The 22955-nt window shown below is 44.0% G+C and overlaps 1 protein-coding gene across 1 annotated transcript in view; it reads left to right on the top strand.

The window, feature by feature from the left end:
* The window catches only part of CST7 (cystatin F), a 194520-nt gene that overhangs the window by 130327 nt on the left and 41238 nt on the right, over nt 1-22955 (top strand). The window lies entirely within an intron of this gene.

Here is a 22955-nt window from a genome sequence, read left to right as displayed (position 1 = left end):
GTTGCTGTTTGCACCCTCTCAAGAACGAAGCTGATCATGCCGAGGAGTCCCCATTTCCTCTCATGTAGACGTCCAACGGTAAATAAAATAATCATACCGATCAGTCTAACAAGGGAGGGGGGAGAGGAAAAATAATCATTGGACATTGATCTGCAAGCCCCCAATTTACACCCTTCTTATTCCGTTATAGCCTCGCTTGACCGCTATCCTAGTTAATCCAAGGAGCCCAGATTTCCCCTTTACTCTTACTTAAACCTCCCACCTCCAAATCCATTCTTGCCATATAGGAGAGAGCCTGAAGCCATTCACCATCCATTTTTGACATATTTCCCTCCTAGCCACCAGACTGGAATGGAAAATCAAGTTCTTATGAGCTTTATGACCGTTATGCCTTTTACCATCTTCCCCTTGTACATGCCCGAAAGTAATCAAAGGAACAGTAGCCCGAATTTCTCATCCCAACATACTGGAGAGGAATTTACACAGTTCTTTCCAGAAGAGCGCCACCGCTGGGCACTCATAAAACATATGTATATCGGTAGCATTCTGCAAATCACATTTAGGACAGTTGATTGCCTTGTTGCTCTTTATTTTAGAGAGTCTTCCTGGGGATAAGTAGGCTCTATGTATAGGAAACAGATGGTTCTTCCGCAGAGAAGTTGGCTTTACTATCTCGAACAGAGATTGCATAGATGATTCTCACCACTGCACTACCTTCTCTTGCGGCATATCCTTTTTCCAAAGAAAAGTGGGCAATATAAATTCACCATCCAATACTTCTAATATCTCCCAATACCAACTTGAAACCCGCTTAAGTCTGGGGGACTCTGCTAACACACACTCCTCCAAAAAGCCTGCAGCCCCAAACGTTGCTCGAGACTTCAATAACTAACCTTTTATTTGGGCATATTTCAATCTAGAAAAAGCTCCCTCCAGCTTGACCTCAAGTTCCTCCAGGGAGATGAGAAAATGCCCCTTTTCAGTGGTGTCCCTGATTTCTTTTGCTGAATTGTATTGCTGGTTTTTAATTTCTGTACACTGGCACACTGCTGTCCAGTGCCCAGTGGATGTGCACAGACCCCTAAAACATGTAGAAATTGGCTAGTCTCTGAATCACATATTTACTTTTTATATAAGGTCACTAGGGTCCAGACCGCAAGAGCCCGCAGCGCCTCCTGCTCCCCTAGAGCCTGCCCAACAATCGGAGGCTGTCGAGGTTCGCTACCAGTATTTGGAACACCCTTTTATCTCCCGCCTTCAGGAAGAGCAGGTGCAGCGGCTTAGGCAGCAGCTGGGTCTACTGGTACAGGGTCACGATCTACCACGGCCCATTGTGGAGTTCGAACACTGCGGCCTCCCAGAAGCCCTTTGCGGTAACTTAGCCAGGGCCGGCTATGAAGCACCCACACCTGTGCAGATGCAATTGTTGCCTGCTGCTCTGGCGGGCAGGGTTGTGGTCGCCAGCACTGACACCGGGTCTGGCAAGAGCCTGGCCTTCCTTCTACTGGTAATCACTAGGGCCATGGGGCAGGTAAAGTATGCTAATTTTCATTGCATTGTTAACAGAAAACGCTATAGAAACTGCTGTACCCCGATGGTTTAGCCGCTGAAAACAAGCAAAGCATCTGTCGTGTATTTTAAAGCGCACTATCAGCCGTGAGGGTATCCTGGCGCTTAGTAGGTGTGTATGCCTACCCTTCCTGTGGTAGGTTGGTTAAACTGAAAGGCCAGGTCTTCAGCTTTTTTCACAATTCAAGAAAAAAAATGAGGAAGCTCTGATGTGGACTGGGATAGATAGATCATTTTTTATTGTTTAGTTACAAAAAACCTTAACATTTTTTTAAAAATAGACACAGATGAATAGCTTAATAAACACTTTAGCAAATATTTCCTTATTAAATGCATAGTTCTTAAAGAAAGATACTAAAAGGTAGCACAGTATACTAAGTGAACAAGGTAAGCTTCCACTTAATCCTTTCTGAAACCTACAGAGTCAATGCCTATATTATGTAGATTCTTCTATAAAATGGTTCAAAATACAGAGCTGCATAATAAATCCAGGGCACATAGTACTAGGTAGAAGTAGTACACAAGCACCTTTCTTATATCCATACTTGAGAATAAAAAATATAAAAACTGCATCAAAATATCAAATAACCAAAAACAATCACACTTCCTTCCTTAAAAACATGACTTGCAACATACTAACCAACAATGTCATACCAATTTCCTTATTATGCTATGGCGCCTTAATCCAAGGAACAGTTCCAATATAAGAATATTCAAAATACACCCAAACAGCATTCTTAAAATAAAACATGATAATAATTACCTCTTAACTTATAACTCATAGCATCACACCAACCACCTGTTCAGACCACCATCTGATAACTTTCCGACAGACAACTCCACAAATCAACACACCCCACAACCACTTACATACATACACCTATCGACCATGGAGAAAACTCAATTTGGATCACTTAGAAACACAACTAACAGCAAACACAGATCTAGATACAATCAATTCTGTACCTAAACTTTATGAGTGGCTACAGGAAGCTTTTGATGTCCTAATACCACTCAGAAAAACTAAACATGACAAAAGAAAACCAACACCTTGGAGAAACACAGAACTTAAAAAGATTAAAAAACAAATCAGAAAGTTGCAGCGGACCTGGCTCAAAACAAACAACAGTCAAGACAAACTGCAGCTACACAAACTTAACAGGATATACAAATCATCAATCAAAAAAGCTAAAAAAAGATACTACTCAGACAGAATTCTAAATGCTCAATCTACAACCAAGGAATTTTACAAAATTCTCAATGAATTTCGAAAACCCACATGCATGGAAGGAAGTCATCCCACCACTCAAGATTTCACAAACAAATTGGCAACTCACTACACAACCAAGGCAGACACATTGGACTCCTATTTAAAACAGAAGAAAACCATCAGCACCAACCCCTTTACTAAAATACCCTTTAAGAATAAACCATCCCAACCTCTACAGTCCTTCAAACAAATATCCCAGGATGAATTTATGGATTTGGTCAAAGCAAGCAGACCTTCAGGTTGCCCTTCTGACCCTTTCCCACCACAGATCTTCAAGAGCATCCTGCTATCTACTTCCGCTGCCACACCTGTAAGAAGAATCATCAACAACTCTTTAACTTCAGGAACTTTTCCTACAGACCTGAAAAAGGCATACATACGACCATTATTAAAGAAAACCAATCTAGACCCGCAAGACCCCAACAACTACAGACCTATCACAAATGGACCTTTCCTGGGCAAATTGATAGAAAGAGCAGCATTCGCCCAGATGTCAAAATTCATTGAAGACAATTCTATACTTTCAGACTTCCAAACTGGATTCCGCCCAGGAAGAAGCACTGAATCGGCACTCATGGCAATCTGGGACGATCTTAAAAACACAGTTGACCGAAATGGAGTTGCTGCACTACTTCTCTTGGACCTCTCAGCTGCCTTTGATACGGTTGACCATGACACCCTAACTCAAAGACTCCACGAAGCCGGCATACAAGGGATTGCGCCCGACTGGATTACTTCCTATCTCCAAAAAAGAGCAAATATCATCCACTCACCCCCCTTCTCATCCGAACCCTACCTCACAAAAACAGGGGTCCCCCAAGGGTCAATCATCTCACCTTTGCTTTTTAACATCTACATGATATCTTTACCAGAACTGATCAATGATTTCCATCTCACATGCTACAACTATGCAGATGACACACAAATACTTCAATTAGAAGACCCCAAAAACATTGAAAACTCTCAAATCTTCAGTTGCCTCAGAGCCGTTGATCAGTGGATGACCTGGAGCCATCTCAAACTAAATACCTCCAAAACTGAAATACTCATATGTGGTGACTGGAAACATTATGACCCTCTGTGCGTCTGGCCTGACGATCTCGGTCCACCTCCTCAATTATCCAAGGAAGTGAAAAACCTAGGAATCACCATGGATTCCAAACTAACTATGAATGCCCAAGTAGACAAATTAGCACGCACAAGCTTCATCACCTTAAAGACTTTACGACGCATTTTCCCTCACCTCGGATTTCCACACAAGGTGCAAGCTACTATCTCACTTGTATTATCCAAACTGGATTATGCCAATAGCCTCTACCATGGATCATCTCTATCTGTTATGAAAAAACTACAATGTATACAGAATTCCGCAGCCAGGCTACTACTACATATAAAGCCGCAAGCCCACATCTCCCCTGCCTTGAGAGCACTACACTGGCTACCCGTTGCCAGAAGATGCACTTTCAAGCTGCTTTGTATCACCCACAAAGCTATACATGGAACAGGACCGCTTTTCATCAGAAAGAAAATTACCAAATACATCCAACAAAGAACCCTCCGCTCAAGACTGGCACCCCGCCTTAGGACACCACCATACAAGAAAAAGACTGTAGGTGGTACATCCTTCTCCGTCCAAGCAGCCAAACTATGGAATTCATTACCCCCAACTATAAGAGCCACAGATAACTTTCTTGTTTTCAGGAAACTACTCAAGAGTTGGCTCTTTCCTTCATAACCACCTTCTTCAAACAACTATGAACTGCATATGCCTGTGTGGATAATTATTTTTTTCAGATTATATGTATATTTCTATTTATTTATAGTTTCTTTGGAAACTAAAGCAAGGCTGTGCGCTCAGAGATCCCATAGCAGAAAAGATCTAGAATCCTTCCTGGAGGTGAACTGATGATGTGCTGGAGCGTAATCTGTGTCTGACTGTGACGCGCGGGTTCTATCTTCCTCTCCGGGAGACACAAAGTAGAAGGTTTTCTCCCTTTATAAAGCACCTGTAAGCTCCGCCCGCTGAGCCACGCCCCACCCACCCTCGAAATAGGTAAAGGAATTCCCGCCTCTTACCAGGATGATGGACAGCTTTCCAAAACGACCCCACTGCGTTTACCACCTATTCACGTGGTGCGTTGTTGATGCTCAGAAGCACGAGGGCATCTCCACAAAGACGCACTAGTAACAATAACATTGCCAAAGGCACACAAGGTTGCTGGAGACGTTTACCCCTTGGCCCATCACGTACCCCTAGTGTACAATATAAACGTAGCAGATGCCGCAGTTGAAGCTCAGCTTCTGGAAAGGACAAGCCACCCTAACTCTTGGGCTTGGCAAATATAAAACACGGCTGTGCGCTCAGAGATCCCATAGCAGAAAAGATCTAGAATCCTTCCTGGAGGTGAACTGATGATGTACTGGAGCGTAATCTGTATCTGACTGAGACGCGCGGGTTCTATCTTCCTCTCCTGGAGACACAGAGTAGAAGGTTCTCCCTTCATAAAGCACCTGTAAGCTCCGCCCGCTGAGCCACGCCCCGTCCACCCTCGAAGTAGGTAAAGGAATTCCCGCCTCTTACCAGGATGATGGACAGCTTTCCAAAACGACCCCACTGCATTTACCGCCGATTCCGGTGGTGCGTTGTTGATGCTCAGAAGCACGAGGACATCTCCACAAAGACGCACTAGTAACAATCACATTGCCAAAGGCACACAAGGTTGCTGGAGATGTTTACCCCGTGGCCTATCACGTAACCTTAGTGTACAATATAAACGGGGCGTATAAAACATGCTAGGTAACGCTTACTGACATACTCGTAGAAAATACCCCGGTTGGATAGGCCACGATGCTCATTTTACAGAAACGAAACCTCAAAGGAAGCACTTCCAAATATAAACGTAGCAGGTGCCGCAGTTGAAGCTCAGCTTCTGGAAAGGACAAGCCACCCTAACTCTTGGCAAAGATAAAGCAAGGCTGTGCGCTCAGAGATCCCATAGCAGAAAAAGATCTAGAATCCTTCCTGGAGGTGAACTGATGGTGTACTGGAGCGTAGTCGGGGTCTGACTGTGACGCACGGGTTCTGTCTTCCTCTCCTGGAGACACGGAGTGGAGGTTTCTCCCTTTGTAAAGCACCTGTGGGCTCCACCCGCTGGGCCGCGCCCGTCCGCCCTCGAGGTGGGTAAAGGAGTTCCCGCCTCTTGCCAGGATGATGGACGGCTTTCCGGGGCGACCCCAGTGCATTTGCCGCCGTTTCCGGTGGTGCGTTGTTGATGCTCAGAAGCACAAGGACATCTCCACGGAGACGCACTGGTAGCAATCGCATTGCCAGGGGAAAACAGGGTTTCTGGAGACGTTTTTACCCCGTGGCCCATCACGTGCCCTTGGTGTACAATATAAACGGGGCATATAAAACATGCTAGGTAACGCTTACTGACATACTCGTAGAAAATACTCCAGTTGGGTAGGCCACGATGCTCATTTTACAGAAACTTAACCTCAAAGGAAGCACTTACAATCATGACCGTGGCGGGTGCCGCAGTCGGGGCTCAGCTTCTGGAAAGAACAAGCCACCGTAACTCTTGGGCTTGGCAAAGATAAAGCAAGGCTGTGCGCTCAGAGATCCCATAGCAGAAAAAAGATCTAGAATCCTTCCTGGAGGTGAACTGATGATGTACTGGAGCGTAATCTGTACCTGACTGTGACGCGCGGGTTCTATCTTCCTCTCTGGGAAACACAGAGTAGAAGGTTCTCCCTTCATAAAGCACCTGTAAACTCCGCCCGCTGAGCCACGCCCCGTCCACCCTCGAAGTAGGTAAAGGAATTCCCGCCTCTTTCCAGGATGATGGACAGCTTTCCAAAACGACCCCAATGCGTTTACCGCCGATTCCGCTGGTGCGTTGTTGATGCGCAGAAGCACGAGGACATCACCACAAAGACGCACTAGTAACAATAACATTGCCAAAGGCACACAAGGTTGCTGGAGACGTTTACCCTGTGGTCCATCAGGTACCCTTAGTGTACAATATAAACGGGGCGTATAAAACATGCTAGGTGACGCTTACTGACATACTCGTAGAAAATTCTCCGGTTGGGTAGACCACGATGCTCATTTTGCAGAGACTAAACCTCAAAGGAAGCACTTACAATCATGATCGTGGCGGGTGCCGCAGTCGGGGCTCAGCTTCTGGAAAGGACGGGCCACCCTGGCTCTTGGGCTTGGCAGAGATAAAGCACGGCTGTGCGCTCGGAGATCCCATGGCATAGGGGATCTGGAGTCCTTCCTGGAAGTAAGCTGGTGATGTGCTGGAGCGTGGTCTGTGTCTGACTGTGACGCGCGGTATCGGTCTTCCTCTCCTGGAGACACAGAGTAGAGGGTTCTCCCTTCGTGAAGCACCTGTGGGCTCCGCCCGCTGGACCACGCCCCGTCCACCCTCGAAGTGGGTAGGGGAGTTCCCGCCTCTTGCCAGGATGGTGGACAGCTTTCCGAAACGACCCCACTGCGTTTGCCGCCGATTCCGGTGGTGCGTTGTTGATGCTCGGGGGCGCGGGGACGTCTCCACAGGGACGTACTGGTGACGGTCGCGTTGCCGAAGGCACACAAGGTTGCTGGAGACGTTTACCCCGTGGCCCATCGCGTAGCCCTAGTGTACAATATAAACGGGGCGTATGGAACATGCTGGGTGGCGCTTACTGACATACTCGTGGAGGGTGCCCGGCTGGGTGGGCAACAATGCTCATTTTGCAGAGGCTGAACCTCAGGGGAAGCACTTCCAAATGTGGACGTGGCAGGTGCCGCAGTTGGGGCTTGGCTTCTGGAAAGGACGGGCCACCGTAGCTCTTGGGCTTGGCAAAGATGGGGCAGGACTGTGCGCTCAGAGATCCCATGGCAGAGGGGGATCTGAGATCCTTCCTGGAGGTGAGTTGGTGATGTGCTGGAGCGTGGTTGGGGTCTGACTGTGACGTGCGGGTTCTGTCTTCCTCTCCTGGAGACACAGAGTGGAGGGTTCTCCCTTTGTGAAGCACCTGTGGGCTCCGCCCGCTGGGCCGCGCCCGTCCGCCCTCGGGTGGGTAATGGAGTTCCCGCCTCTTGCCAGGATGATGGACAGCTTTCCAGGGCGGCCCCAATGCGTTTGCCGCCGATTCCGGTGGTGCGTTGTTGATGCTCGGAGGCGCGGGGACATCCCCACGGGGGCGCACTGGTAGCAATCGCATTGCCGGGGGAAAACAGGGTTTCTGGAGACGTTTACCCCGTGGCCCATCACGTACCCTTGGTGTACAATATAAACGGGGCGTGTGGAACATGCTAGGTGGCGCTTGCTGACATACTCGTGGAGGATGCTCCGGTTGGGTGGGCCACGGTGCTCATTTTGCAGAAACTAGACCTCAAAGGAAGCACTTACAATTATAATCGTAGCAGGTGCCGCAGTTGAAGCTCAGCTTCTGGAGGTGAACTGATGATGTACTGGAGCGTAATCTGTATCTGACTGTGACGCGCGGGTTCTATCTTCCTCTCCGGGAGACACAGAGTAGAAGGTTCTCCCTTCATAAAGCACCTGTAAGCTCCGCCCGCTGAGCCACGCCCCGTCCACCCTCGAAGTAGGTAAAGGAATTCCCGCCTCTTACCAGGATGATGGACAGCTTTTCCAAAACGACCCCACTGCGTTTACCGCCGATTCACGTGGTGCGTTGTTGATGCGCAGAAGCACGAGGACATCTCCACAAAGACGCACTAGTAACAATAACATTGCCAAAGGCACACAAGGTTGCTGGAGACGTTTACCCCATGGCCCATCACGTACCCCTAGTGTACAATATAAAAGCAGCAGATGCCGCAGTTGAGGCTCACCTTTCTGGAGGGGGCAGGCCACCCTGACTCTTGGGCTTGGCAAAGATGGGGCGGGGCTGTGCGCTCAGAGATCCCATGGCAGAGGGGATCTGGAATCCTTCCTGGAGGTGGGCTGGTGATGTACTGGAGCGTAGTCTGTGTCTGACTGAGACGCGCGGGTTCTGTCTTCCTCTGCTGGAGACGCAGAGTGGAAGGTTCTCCCTTTATAAAGCACCTGTAAGCTCCGCCCGCTGAGCGACACCCCGTCCACCCTCGAAGTAGGTAAAGGAATTCCCGCCTTTTACCAGGATGATGGATGGATGACTAGGTATTTTTTACCCATGATTCTAATTATGTATTGTATGTGCATATGTGTGTGTATTCATGTGTGTGTGTGTATAAATATATATATATATATGTGTATGTATGTGTATATGTTGTTTCTGTGCCTGGCATGTTTGTGGATCATTGCATGGCTCCTACTCATCACTCTTATGTCGTCACGTCTCTATCAAACTATCCTCCATTCTCACTCGGACTCATCCCAAATCCCCTCGACCACTTTCATCTCCTAAATATCTCTGCCTAAGCTCTTCCCTCCACCTCCACATCTAACTCACCAAACCTCACTCTACCTCTGTGACCTCCCACACAACCCTACTAAATTCTCCTGCATTCATCTCACCCTGTTACTATGCTCTCCCTAACCCTTCCACATCCTCTTTCCCCTCCGCTCCCCTTTTATTCATCTCAAGCCTTTGGATTGAGTAAATGAAGGATAAACTCCCAATTAACACTTCTGGATTTCTTTCCTCCTCCACCCCTCCATTACTCCAGTCAATCTAACTAACAAACTCTCATATCCGCATCTCAAATTAACTCATAATAATACTAAAACTGTACTCCTTATTAAATTATACTAATCCATCACTAATTCTTGTTGGGTACCGGAGTAGCGTGCTACTCATCGAAAAGCGCTTCGACGCCTCGTCAGGGGTAGTAAGCGCTATATAAATACGATTACAATTACAATTACAATGTATGGGGCAGAAATACCCTTGGGGCATGAAAAGTTCAATGTTACCTATGGGCTGCAGCACTTATTGTGCCATTCATGGTTTGACAAAGGAAACCTGGCTTCAGAACTACCATTGTAGCCTGGCTGCTGCAATGTAAAACCTGCAAAGTGACATGTTAAAATAATCCATTTAAGTATTACTAAGTCATTGCTATGTAGGCCTTGTATCCAAAGTAGGGTGCATTTATTTAAAAGTGTGACACATAAAATGATGATACCCTGTTGCTACAGAGAAAGGCCCTAAAGGCTATTTTGCTGTGGCTGGCCTAGCTGTCCTATGTAGAAAACCGAAGAACAGATTAAAATAATAATACTCTATCTCAGAAATGGGACCAGCTCGAAAAATAATTAAGCCACTATTTGTAATGGCTATTAAAAATTCTAATTTAATAGTGAAGTTGGATTTTTTATAAATATTAAGGAAAGATAACTTTAAAAAAAAAAGTTATTCTTTGCCTGACGTTTCTGTGGGCTAATTTGCATTAACTCCCCAGCTTCTCTTAGCCTGTATTCCATATGACTCTCCGACACACAGACCAAAGCCCTCAGAGCCTAAGTTTAATGTGGGCGAAGACTTTCAACATCTTAAAAATGCCTAGGCACATGGCATTTTGGGCCAGTTTAAAGTAAGGCAAAGACAAACTACTGAAAAATTGAGCAGAGTTCCCCCCCCAAGAACCTTAATCCCATTGGTTAGGAAGTGCCCAGGAGTTAGACATTTTCACCCATCATCTGGTGCAGGCATAAATTGGGCACTCCAAGGCATTTCTTTCAGAACACAGCTAGACATGTGAGAGAATACCAGGCACATTGAACCTGCTGCACTTGGCATCTGCGACCTGTGAGAATGACCTGAGGAGGTTTTACCTCCTTCTAGTTGAAATCCAAGCACAGAAAGATCTCTAAGGATCATGATGCTGGTTTGCTGGGTGCTCCAGGAATATAAAGAAACTTAAGAGGATATTCCTGTGAAACGTATCAGCTCACAAGTGGCAACTAGACCTGGATTAGACTTTGCTGTTGCTCTCTACTTCTCATCCTGAGAGTCTTTAATGCTCCTCTTGGAGTCCTGGGGGCATGAAAGTGTATTCCTTTGGTTGTTTGGATAGCAAAAGACATTTGGAGACATTTTTCAAAACTTTTACTCCAGAGCTTCAAGGAGACTGACTTTGAGAAGTATACGACCAGTAATTCCACAGCATTAGACTGAATTTTCGGTTTCCCCCTCACAGAGAAGAGTTTTTGGGACTTAGAAACATATTCAAACGTCCTTCCTTTCAGGGCCTTGCAGGACTTATCTATTCATCCTACCCATGATCTATTCCAGCTGGCCTGAAATCACGCCTGGGTCTGCTCTACCACTACCATGGACCACAATTGGTGCTGTGCACTCCATGGGGCTATTTTCTCTTTTTTTTTTTCTTTAACTAGCCCTTTATTGTTTTTTTTTCTTCAAGTTTACAATGCTTATTACAACCACATCCATGATCAACATCACTACAACCCAAGTCTGTCCCTTTCCCACCTTGACCCCTGCAGATAAACAGTGTGGCTATGGGCCCCGTCTGCTACTCTCGCACTGTTTGAGTTAAACATCAAGACCAAAAAAAACACATTGTGGAATTATCTGCAATGGCATAGAAGCACGTCACTTATTTATGTTATGTATCAGCTGGCTCAGTCAAGTAGTCTAGGTATTACCTAACAAGTTAACATTTCCCCACCGCATCCCACCCAGTGTACTGTATCTATACTTTAACATCAATGGCACTTTCAGGGGGGTCTATGCTAGAGGCATGGTGGGCTTGATGGCGTTAACTGCAACTCTATCCACTTCCACTAATCTCATTCAGGTGTGACTTCACCTTCCGTTGGGAAGCCAGACCCTGTACTTCAAGTGCAGCCCATGATGCTACATGCAAAGTGACCTATCATCAGGTCACACTTCTTATTTAATTAGCAATGCATCCCACGTGTGTCGAGAATGGCAGATTGCTCCGGCCCCCACCCACGTTTTTAGATCTTTTAGCCATTGTGTCATCAACGGAGACTCAGCCGCTTTCCAGGACATTGCAATTTGTCATTTGTGTATAATATTAGGTCCAGGTCGACCATTTTGCACTCTGATTTATTCTGTTTTGAGGTCGGCTTCCACCCCAAACGGCAGATCCCAGGATCAAGGGACAGGTCTTTTCCCACCAGTTCCGACAACTTTAATAGTAGTGCTCACCAGACTTTCACTATCTCCAGACATTCCCATACCTTTTGATAAAAGTGTGCTTCAGCTGCACCATACCTAGGACATTGAGTGTGTGCTTTCAGGAACATGCGGCCCATGCACCTCAGGACAGGAAGTTTTGATGCAAGTAATTTAAACTGCATAAGTTTGAACCTACAGTTGCGAGAGTTCTGCCTGTTGTATGACTTAGTCACAATGCACTGTTTGTCTGAAATCTCGCAATTAAGGCATTGCGATCATTTATCGCTGACATCCTTGTAGGGACATTATAGCTAGGACTATAGGGTGATGTGGAGGCTTGTAATACCTTTACGCCCTCTGTTATGTGTCAGCAGGCACTGCAACATAGAATTTGTAGGAGGTTCTGACTAGCCCTACAAAGAATGCAGCCTATGTGTCTGTGTGCTCTGTGCCATGAACTGGCCCAGTCCTATTCCGAATCACTAGGTCATGTTTGGGAACGCACAAAGCTTGCTCAGATCCCTCATATCTCCCACTAGGGTGATGCCAGCCAGAGTCTGTGATCATCTGTCAAACTTTGTTTTGTTCCCCCCGAAGTTCTGGTAGCACCAACAGGGGTATTTTGCAGTGTACGTATGTCAATCGCCTTTTGGTTGTACAAATTTGGCCCAGCAGGCCTTTGCAAATCTGTGAAGTCAAGACATCCCTGAAGTTTGCTGCCCAGGGGAACACAGCCATTCAAGGATCTGGTTGTGTCGTAATGCAGATGCTAATGCCTTACCTTTCAGTCCACCCCATCCCCCAACCATCTCATGGGGCACTGAAGCTGCATCTCTGCAGTTGGGGGCACCCAACCCAGCCTCACTAAGATGGATCTGCATCCTATAGAGCTCTATTCTTTTCCACATCCTTCCCCGGATTGTCTGAGAGCATGGTGTGTAGTTCTACAAAAAGTGCTGTTTGAGCATCACTTGGATGGCCGAGACAAGCAAAGCAATTATGGGAGGATCAGCCTTTTGGGTAATGCCACCAGCCTGCAGTGGATTGTAGGAGAATACACCAGAATGCTGTTGCCTGTTTAGTCACCACCAGCACCCTTTTTAAGTTTCCTCTTACCAGGCTGTCTTTGTCTTGATACACGTTCACCCTGAGGTATTTAAAAGTGTTGCCCTCCCCAGGTCAGACTGATGTGAGGGAGAGCAGCCCTCTCCAGTGCCTGATGTTTCTTGAGTGGGAATAAACAAGATTTGGCTCAATTAATCTTGAGCCCTGAGAATCCACAGAATCTTTCTAGCCAGCCATTAATGTGGCAAGAGACGGTCCGGGGCTGTGGCGGTACAAATGTCCACATGTAAGGAGATAACTTGCCACTCTTCTCTAGAGGGAGTTCCCCACTCCTAACCTCTCTGGCACAACAGGCACACCAGTGGTTCAATAGCCAAGGAGAATATGATGGGAGAGAGAGAGAGAGGACACCCCTGCTATGTGCTAATGTAAAGCTTGAATCCTTCAGAGAAAGCCTGTCCATTTTGCACTCAGAAGAGCTGAACACATCACAGGAACTCCAGCCCTAACTTCAGTCACTCAAACACTGTCTGAAGGTAAGGCCAGCCCAGTGTGTCAAAGGCCTTTTCAGTATTCCGGTCTCTTCTTCCACTATGCTGTCAATCAGGCCAAGTAGCCTTCTTGCATTCATGAAGGTGTTACAGGTGCGGTTGAATCCATTATGGTCTGTGTGGATCACGGTCAGTAATAGTAGCAGGAGTCTGTCAGCCAAAATGCGATTCAGGATTGTATATCTTGATTCAGGAGGGATAGAGGTCAATAGGAGTGGACATCTGAGGAATCCCTCCTTTTTTTTTTTTTTTTGGTAACACAACGATCAGTGCTTCACTCATAGGTCGCAAGAGTTCCCACCTGTGCAATGATACACTGAAAAGCAGCTTACTGGCCAGGGGCACTCTGTATGTTACATAGAACTCTGTTGGCAGTCATCTTCCATGCCATCTGCGAGATGGCTCTGCGCACCTGTTCGATTTACAACAGTTCTTCCCGTTATTGACATTGTAGGAGACTTATCATAGCGGTGGGAAGGCCACTCATAATCTCGTGCAGATGATCGGATTAAGCGTCCACCCTTGCAAGATATAGGTGGTCATTATGATTTTGGCAGTCTTCCTTGAAGACCGCCAAAGCTGCGGGTGCCAGAAGACTGCCAGTGCTGGTGGTCTTCCACCCACCATATTACAGGTACTGCTGGATTTCTGCTGCACTTTGGGTGGAAATCCAGCAGTAGTTGTGCTGACAGGCAGAGGCATAGGGGTGGTTTCACAATCGTCCTTGCCCCACCAGAAAGACACTGCCCGCCATATTATTAGCAATGGGGTGGGGGGGGGGTGTTGTGTGTGAGTGTGTTTTTCTGCATGTGTGAATGAATGTGTGTATGCGTGGTTGTATGCATGTCTGAATGTAGAAGTGAGTGCGTGTGTATGCATGTGTGTGTGCGAGTAGGAGTGTTGTGGTGAATGGGTGTTTGCGTGTTTGGATGGGTGTGAGTATGCATGTTTGGATGGGTGTGAGTATGCATGGTTGAATGTGTGTATGAGTGCTGACGTGAATGCTAATATGGATGCGTGTGAGTGAATGCGTGTGTGTAAGTGTAGGTGAATGAGTGTATGGGTGGTGCATTTAGGTGTCTGTGTGCATGTATGTGGTGAGGGGGTAGAAGCGGGGGCACTGTGTCTGGAGGGGTGTGGGGGTGCTGTGTCTGGAGGTGAGGAGGGAGGGGGAGTATTGTGCTTGCTGGGTTGGGTGGGGAAGTCAACTACCAATGACAGGGAAGAAATTCCCTGTCACCAGTAGCCTTTCTGCCAGGGTTTTTGTGGCGGTGCTACCACCGCGGAAAACCTGGTGGAAAGGCGGCTCCTAGTACCGCCGACTGTCTTCTGTGGACTGCCGGGTCAGACTCGGAATGTGGCAGTCTTCACCGCCAGCCTGTTGGTGGTGAAACCGCCACCTTTGCCCTGGCAGTCAGGAGACTGCCAGGGTCATAATGACCCCATTAGTGTTTGATAGTAAGCAGCAAAAGTTTCACAGTAACCTCTTGCATATTAAGTATCAAAGAGAAAAGGTCTCTAATGGAGCTAATTGGGGCTTTTGTTGGGGCTACTTTCCCTCAAACCTTTAAAAAAAAAACTATGTTTCTGGTTCACCTTATTGGATTTTTTTCATTTTGTAGTCACTTTGCTTATTAAATGCTGTTCTACATTTATAGAGTGGACTGGAGTTTTTATTCTGCTGTGTTTTTGACTTTTTAACTTTTTGGGCACTTTCTAAGTGTTTTACATATTTTTGTTAAGTTACACCTGCCTGGTGTGTGCCATAGCTAATAGGGGTTAAGTACAGTTAAAATTATTGAAGCCTTTGAATGGGCCTAACAGGATAGTGACTTTATTACTAGTAGTGGGCAAAAATACACTCCAACTAATCAATTACTTTCTCACACTTCACACGCCAGACCTATCAGACAGTTTATAGAGACCCACAGATTCTGGATTCAGACTACAGAGCTATTGCATAGTTGAAACAGAATGTACAGGTTCAGATCTTATAGAGCAGAGCCGCAGCCTTCTTTTTGAGCCATTAGGCTCCACAAGGTATACTCTTTCTATTGTTTAACTATTTGAAAATGCCATTGATCCATGAGTGGCTGGCCATGGATTACTTCAATAACCCCAAATATGACGGTAATACCGTATTTGAAGCCTCTTCCCTTACCCATTCTTCTTTGACAGGGGGTTGTGCAGGGATTTTCACTATTCAAATTTACTTGGGTTATTTTGATGACTGGTGTTAGCTTCCATGGCGAAACAAATATTCCCACATGTTTACCACATTTAGGAGGCAGAACTAGCACCAGCCCTTTGTTGGAGGTAACATACATGGAATAACCTTACGTGGAAGGGGAATAGTTGCTTTTCGTGATACGATAATCATACTTTTGTAAGATCGTATTAAGAACATGGAAATATACTTCACATTTAAGACAATTTTATCAAATAATTGTGATCACAAGATGAGGGACTTAAAGTTCATATACATTGACAATATTTCTGTGCCATTTGTGTGCCACAACCTGCATGCACAGAGCCTTCCAGGGTGCTTTCTATCCTTGACGTAAGGCTTATAGAACTAGTGGGGGCCTCGCTTAAGCTGATTACTGGCCTTTTCTCGTATTATCTACAGAACCAAGATGCCTCCTGCCTCCTTTTGTGTGCATGCTGTACTAAGCATGGATGAAAAAAAAAAAAAATGAATGCAGAAAAGTGTGGTGTACTAATGTAATAAATAACCAAATCCCAAAACAGGATTTTTAAGAAATCTAGTGTATAATTTTAAAAAAGTTTGCCATTTTAAAAAGAGAAATTTTAAGTTGAAAACTTTGTTAGAAAATATGCACTTACCTTTTGAAAATAAATTATTTTTGTGAACATTAAGTGGGAAAATGTTTATTCAATTCAAAGATCGTATTTTCCCCCCTCAAATGTTCTAGGCTATAATACTAGCGGATCTTATTGTTCCTCCCTATGCTTCCCAGTTACCTAAACTCTAATAAAACAAATTTAATATGCAAACTGTTGATTCTTCATTAATAATTCTTCATTAGCATTTAGATTACAATATCTTTAAACAAAATAACTTTAATACATTTCAGTCACTATAACATGGAACAGCATTTCTCTATTTCTGCAGGTTTATTTAAATCTTTAATCATTACAAAGTCAATGTTGTTTCAATGCATACTATTTGTCTGGAGTGTACGTTTCATTATAATGTCAGTTTAAACCTTCAAACATTTAATTTATCCTTGATATCACCAGGGTTTCTAACATCAATCTAAGCAAATTCACACCTAAAATTACTTTGAAATATCAGTATAATCAGTAAGTTAGTTAACACAGTGCACAAACTGCCACATATTGATGACGTCTTTGACATTGAGGGACAATATTTAAGTTTCTGCCACATCAGCCCCCTTTTGATGGAGAATCAAGCCATCAAAAAATACTCCAACTCTCATTTTCCATGTGACAGCTCAAACTTTCAGAGGCGTATTCAGATACAGTCCTCTGAAGTCCTCAAACTGTTTGATGTGACTATAGCATGTGCTTCTCCTAGTCTCCATTTCAATCTCCACCTTTCTGTGTCTATTCTTGGCTCTTCTCTCCTTCAGCTTCCTGAACAATGTATAAAAAACAACTATAACTAGAGCACATAAAACTATAATTAGTAGGGATCTCAAATTGGTTCCCACAATTCCACTTTCCTAGATTTCCAAACCACCTTCCAATGGCTGAAAAAACATTTCCTACTGCTTCCCATGCACCTGTCGCTATTAACTCTTTCAGGTCCTGTTTCAAGTCAGTCATGTTTGCAATGTATTTTCTTAGCTGTTTTCTATTGTCAGGTATGTATGTGCAACATTGTTGAGCATGCAGCATCTTGCAAACTCTGCCTTCCTTTGCGAGAACAATGTCCAACGCATGGTGATTTTGCAAAACCATTGATCTTACAGGAACCATTTCTATGTCTCATTAATAATATGGCACCTGCAGTGTCTGTAGATAATTTATCTACTATTGTTGACAACCTTCTAATCTTTAGATCATTTAAGATAACACCAACTGATGGAATTATGGCACCAAAATATCTCCTACAATCTCTGAAGCACTAGCACCTCTTAACTCTGGTGTGTTATTTCTCACTCCAGACTGGATCATTAAAATGGTCTACATGGTACATCTTTGGAAAAACATCTCCCAGGTAACGTACCAAACCAGCCTTACGGCAACCTGCAATATGCATTTTTCCCACATATGAAGTAAACACCCTGTATGGGAGGTCTTATCCAGCTAATGTAAAAGTACAAACACTTTTAAACAAAAATATATCTGTACATTCATTAGTTCCTACAAAATGTGTGTCAGTCTTTGATCTAGCTCTTTATGTGCATAGCTTCCCTACATGTTGCCAACCTGAAGCCAGGAATCCTTGATTTCCAGCAGCTGTGTATGTTTAATCTTTTTTCCCAATTCTGTAAAACTACTCCTTTTTCTAGTTTAGCTTTCATTACTCTTCTCCTGTGTGCAACTTGCCCAATTAATTCCTTTTCTATTTGGCTAAGAATGCAAGTCAAATTGTTCTTTTGGGTATAAACTGTGCCAAATGTCAACGTAGGCTCAAAGAAACCTCCTACAGTGTCAATGTTTTTCATCTTTGCAATGCTGCTCAACTGTTTCATGATGGGGACAATTGAAAACACTAGGTCATAGCTTGCGTAGAAGCATTGATAATGCTTCTGCTGATACAACAATGTTAATAACAGGCTACAGGATATTCCATAGGTAAGGGGTAAACTATGGTCTGTGATTTCCTCACTTACTGATGAGGGCAGCTGTGTGCAAACATAACAATCTATAACCTCTGTGGTAACTAAGTACTCGTATAATAATTTGAAATAATCATTTGCTGATAAATCACCTCTAGAACCACCAGTGTGAAAATATTTCTCATTAATCTAAAGTAAATTCTGATTAACAATGGAATTTGCTAAATTCAGGATACTTGTAGATATAATCTTCTCTGAATCATTTGCTAGGGGAAACCTCAATCCAATTAGCATTAATATAATCATGATAACTGTCACTACCTTAAAACCTATACATGTGTATTTACACTTACAACCTCTATTTTGATTCAACTCCATGAGTTCTCTAATTTCAGACCAAATTCCGAATTCAAAGTCAAAAGGCGGCTTTAATATATAACTGTCTCTTTTCAGTTCTTTTTATTTTGTAAGCAAAGCAAAAATCAAAAAAGTCTCTTCAGAGTATAAGTTATTCACACAAAGTTCTGTTTTCTCCTAGAAAAGTTAATCAAGAGTTTCTCTACTTGCAAGGGTCAAAAGCTTCTACTAAAAGTTCAAATGTGTCTAATAAAGACACAGCTCATAATCACTTCCAAAACATAATGTCTTAGTTCATTAAGTGGCATTGAGATTTTAAAGTTGAGTTCCACTGTAGTTTCAAACTCTAGGATATTGAACTGGGTTTGAGTTATTAAAGCAAAAGGTTGCAAACTCCTTCCCCCAGTCATCGGCAGCAAAAAGTGTGCATTCAGGTGTGGAGTACTTTCGACTTGGTACTCTTTCTTTTTGACTTTCTGTTTACTCAACTCTCAGCATCACTGTCACTTTGACTTGATTCTTCAGTGATAGTTGGAGTCATTTGTACAGCTGGCTCAATTTGTTCTTTAGGCCAATTGTCTCCTAGTACCGTTCTTTTATCTACAGCAACTGATCCTTCGTCAGCATCCAAGCTTGCACGAGTCAACTGATTCTGTCTTGACCCTTCTGTACCATCCTCTGTTGTTGTCTCATTCAGAAACCTATCAGACCATGCTTGTGCTGTAGGAGCCACGTGTCCAGTCCCTACAGCCTCATTAACCTGATCCCTGTGCTCACTGTAACATACCTTTCTGGAACAAGTGCTGTTTCATCTAGGGGACCTGGAACTTTGCAAGTATGGCTCGCATGTACCCTGATAGGGAGACAAGCAAACTTCACAGCTGTAGTGGTTACTAAAACTACTTGGTGAGGGCCTCTTTAAAACATTTCTAAGCAGGTTTTCCTTACATGCTGCTTGAGCATGACCCAGTCACCCAGATATAGGTCATGACTGAGCTCCTGCTGTGGCTGTGCTATAGCTTCTCCAACCTGATGAAACAAAGAACAAACCACGTCAGCCAGTCCTTTACAATAATCCAGCACCAAGTCATCTGTAATGTTCACAAGCATGTTCGCAGGCACTGCTGGCAACCTCCTGGCTATTCCCATAATTTCATGAGAAACACCCCAGTCTTTTTGGCGGGTGAACTGTGCATACTCATCAAGACAAGACAAGAGTTTCAGTGTGGTGGATGCACATATTTTTGCCAATCTGGACTACAGTGTTCCAGTTATCTGTGCTACAAGTCCAGCAGCATCAGGTCTGTAGCTGCAATGCAATTGTTGCTCATCTTGTAATGCTGCACACAAAAGTTTCAGGACCTCACTGTTGAAATGAGTTCCTCACCCGACTCTCCACTGGGCTTCCGCAGTGCTAGAAAGGGAGAATACCAGTTTAATCCTTCAAACATTTAATTTACACTCAATACCACTGACGTTTCTAACATCAGTCTAAACAAGTGCACAACTAAAATGACTTTGAAGTGCATCTTTCTACAGTCAAACCATTTGTGCTTTGGTTAACATAATTCACAAACTGACACATATTGATGAGTTCTGTGACTTTAACTGTGATGCAACAGAAACCTTACTGCTGCCCTTCAAACAGACCAATGGTCATTTGTTTTTGAGCCAAATTCTATACTTCATCAACTGATGGGAGGCACTGTAGCAACTCTAAGACAGCTAATAGTTACTTACCTTGATGAAATATGTATAAACAATGAAGAATAAAACTCCTCATGCATTATTTTTAATCTCAATGGTAGATTGACAATGTTGATATTTTCCTAGCTTACTGTAAGACAGTCTAATGAAAACGAGCATTGGCCAAACAAATAGACCTGGCATTAAATGCCAACCTTCTGGCAATTCTTGTTATGTTTTGTCATGGCGTTTGCAAAACTTTATAGTTTGCAAAGCTGCTGGGCCATCATCAATCTAAACAAAAACATTGGCTAGAGGCAAAGATGTTCTTTTGGTGTCAAAAATAACACATTGCCAAAGTATTCCCTGGCACTGAATGGAACTACTTTATCTGTTTGTGTGTTCTTTGTGGAAAGACTGCAAGCTGTAACTCATAGCGATGTGAAACAGTCGCTGAAATTGGATGACTTATGCCCCTAAGTGCATGCTGGAGCGGAAGTCTAGCAAAACTCCCCTATAGGTTTGTTATACATATAAATTTAGTAGGGCTAACACAGACTTGAAAAAGCCAATCTGTCTGGCATTAGCTGGCAGTCTCTTGCTTTTGAGAAAAAAAGAAAGAAATAGGAAGGGGAGAAAAAAGATATATAGAGAAAGGCAAGAAAAAAGTAAGAGAGGAAGGCAAGAAGGAAGAAGGAAAGAAAGAAAGAGGTAGTCAAGGAAGAAAGCGGAAGTAAAAGAAAGATGAAGGAAAGAAAAAAAGAGGAAAGCAAGAAAGAAAAAGAGGAACACAAACAAAAGAGGACAGCAAGAAAAGAGAAAGGAAAGAAAGAGAAAAGAAAGAAAGAGGAAGGCAGGCAACAAATAAAAAGGAAGGCAAGAAAGAAAAGGAAGGTAAGAAAGAAAAAGGAAGTTAGGCAAGAAAAAAAGATGGAGGACAGAAAGAGGAAAGAAAGAGGAAGGGAAGAAAGAGAAAGAAGATGGCAGGAAAGAAAGAGGAGGGCAAGGAAAAAAAGAAAGAAAGGCAGGAGAGAAAGAAAAAGGAAGGAAAGGAAGAGGAAGGAAATAATTAAAGGAAGAGTAATTAGAAATAAATAAAAGAAAGAAAGAGGGAGGTAAGAGGAAGAGAAGAATGAAAGAGGATGGCAAGAAAGGAAGAAAGAAGGCAAGTAAGAAATAAAAGGAAGGTAAGAAGGACAGAGTATGGCAAAAAACAAAGCAGGAACGGAAGGCAAGACAAAGGAAGCCAAGAAAGAAAGATGAAAGGGAAAAAAAGGATGGCAAGAAAGAGAGAGGAAGGAAGAGGAAGAAATAAAGGAAGGCAAGAAAGAAAGGAGGGCAAGAAAAAAGTAAGGCAAAAAGAAGGCAAGAAAGAAAGAATGAAAGATGGAACTAAGGAAGGAGAGGAAGATAGAAAGGCAAGAAAGAGGAATTAAAGAAGGCAAGAAGAAGACAAAAAAGGAAGGAAAAAAGAAGGCAAGAAAGGAAGGCAAAAAGAAGCAAGGAAAGAAAGAAGCAAAGAAATGAAAAAAGAGAAAAGAAAGGTAAGGATAGAAAAAAGGACAGAAAGACGGAATGACAGACAAGACTGGGATGCAAAGATAGAGAACACTCATTTTCATATATAACGTGAGCTGCTAGTATTGTGTGAAAAAAGCAGCAGTCTGATAAACAGAGGTAATTTCAAAAGGAACTTACAGTAGCATTGGCAGGAGTCAGGAACTGATAAAGCTGGAATGTGCCCTGATCTCCCATCTTGTAGAAAGAGTCATGCTATCACATCAGGGTCTACAAACAAAGGCAAAACAAAAATACTGGCACTGAAGGGAACTACCTTGTGTGCGTATGTCCTCCCTATAAAAGGGCTACAAGTAGAAAGTGAGTAAGTACATTTTTATTTCATACTTACTTAAAACCATTGCACAACAAAGAAACCATAAAATACAGATTATAAAATGAAATATCAGCAGAAATATTAAAAACAGTTTTCATGAGGAGCCTTAAAGTGCTCAATATATAGAGTTTGCCACCACCCTGGGTTCAAGTTGCCTTCCCAGGCCAGGAGCACCATTGACTGGAAGGGGCAACTCATGGAGCTGCCTTGCTCATGTTACAGGCTAGGGCCTGACCATTGGGACCTTAGGACAGAACAGAAAGCCCAAGGGCTGAAGTGCCAGAGCAGAAATAGAGGACCAAATTAAAAGCTGGGAGCCCAGAAATCAAAGCGCCAATGCAGGAGTGGATGCAAAGCTGCCTTGTGGCACAGATAAGTCCCGGGGCCCATCCTTGGGGCCCAGCTAAACGTGAGAAGGTGAAAAAACCAAGATGCCAGGACAAAAGTGCATAAGGGCAAGGCATGCCTTATACATTTCTCAGTAGCAAGTAACTTCAGCAATCTATTTCTCAGGGTCCTATGTTGCAAATAAACCCAAGGTGCAGCTCTATGCCATGTAAAGCTGTCTTGTGCATGGTTGGAGGCCAAGGCACATTTCTGGTGGCCCGGGAGCTAAGGACGGGGACAAAGGTGCCAGTGCAATGAGTATATGAGGGCAAAAAGTGACTTATGCATTCCTTAGTGGC

Source organism: Pleurodeles waltl, chromosome 5, assembly GCF_031143425.1.
Source record: "Pleurodeles waltl isolate 20211129_DDA chromosome 5, aPleWal1.hap1.20221129, whole genome shotgun sequence".
Lineage (NCBI taxonomy): Eukaryota > Metazoa > Chordata > Amphibia > Caudata > Salamandridae > Pleurodeles > Pleurodeles waltl.
This window is presented reverse-complemented; position numbering and strand designations above follow the sequence as displayed.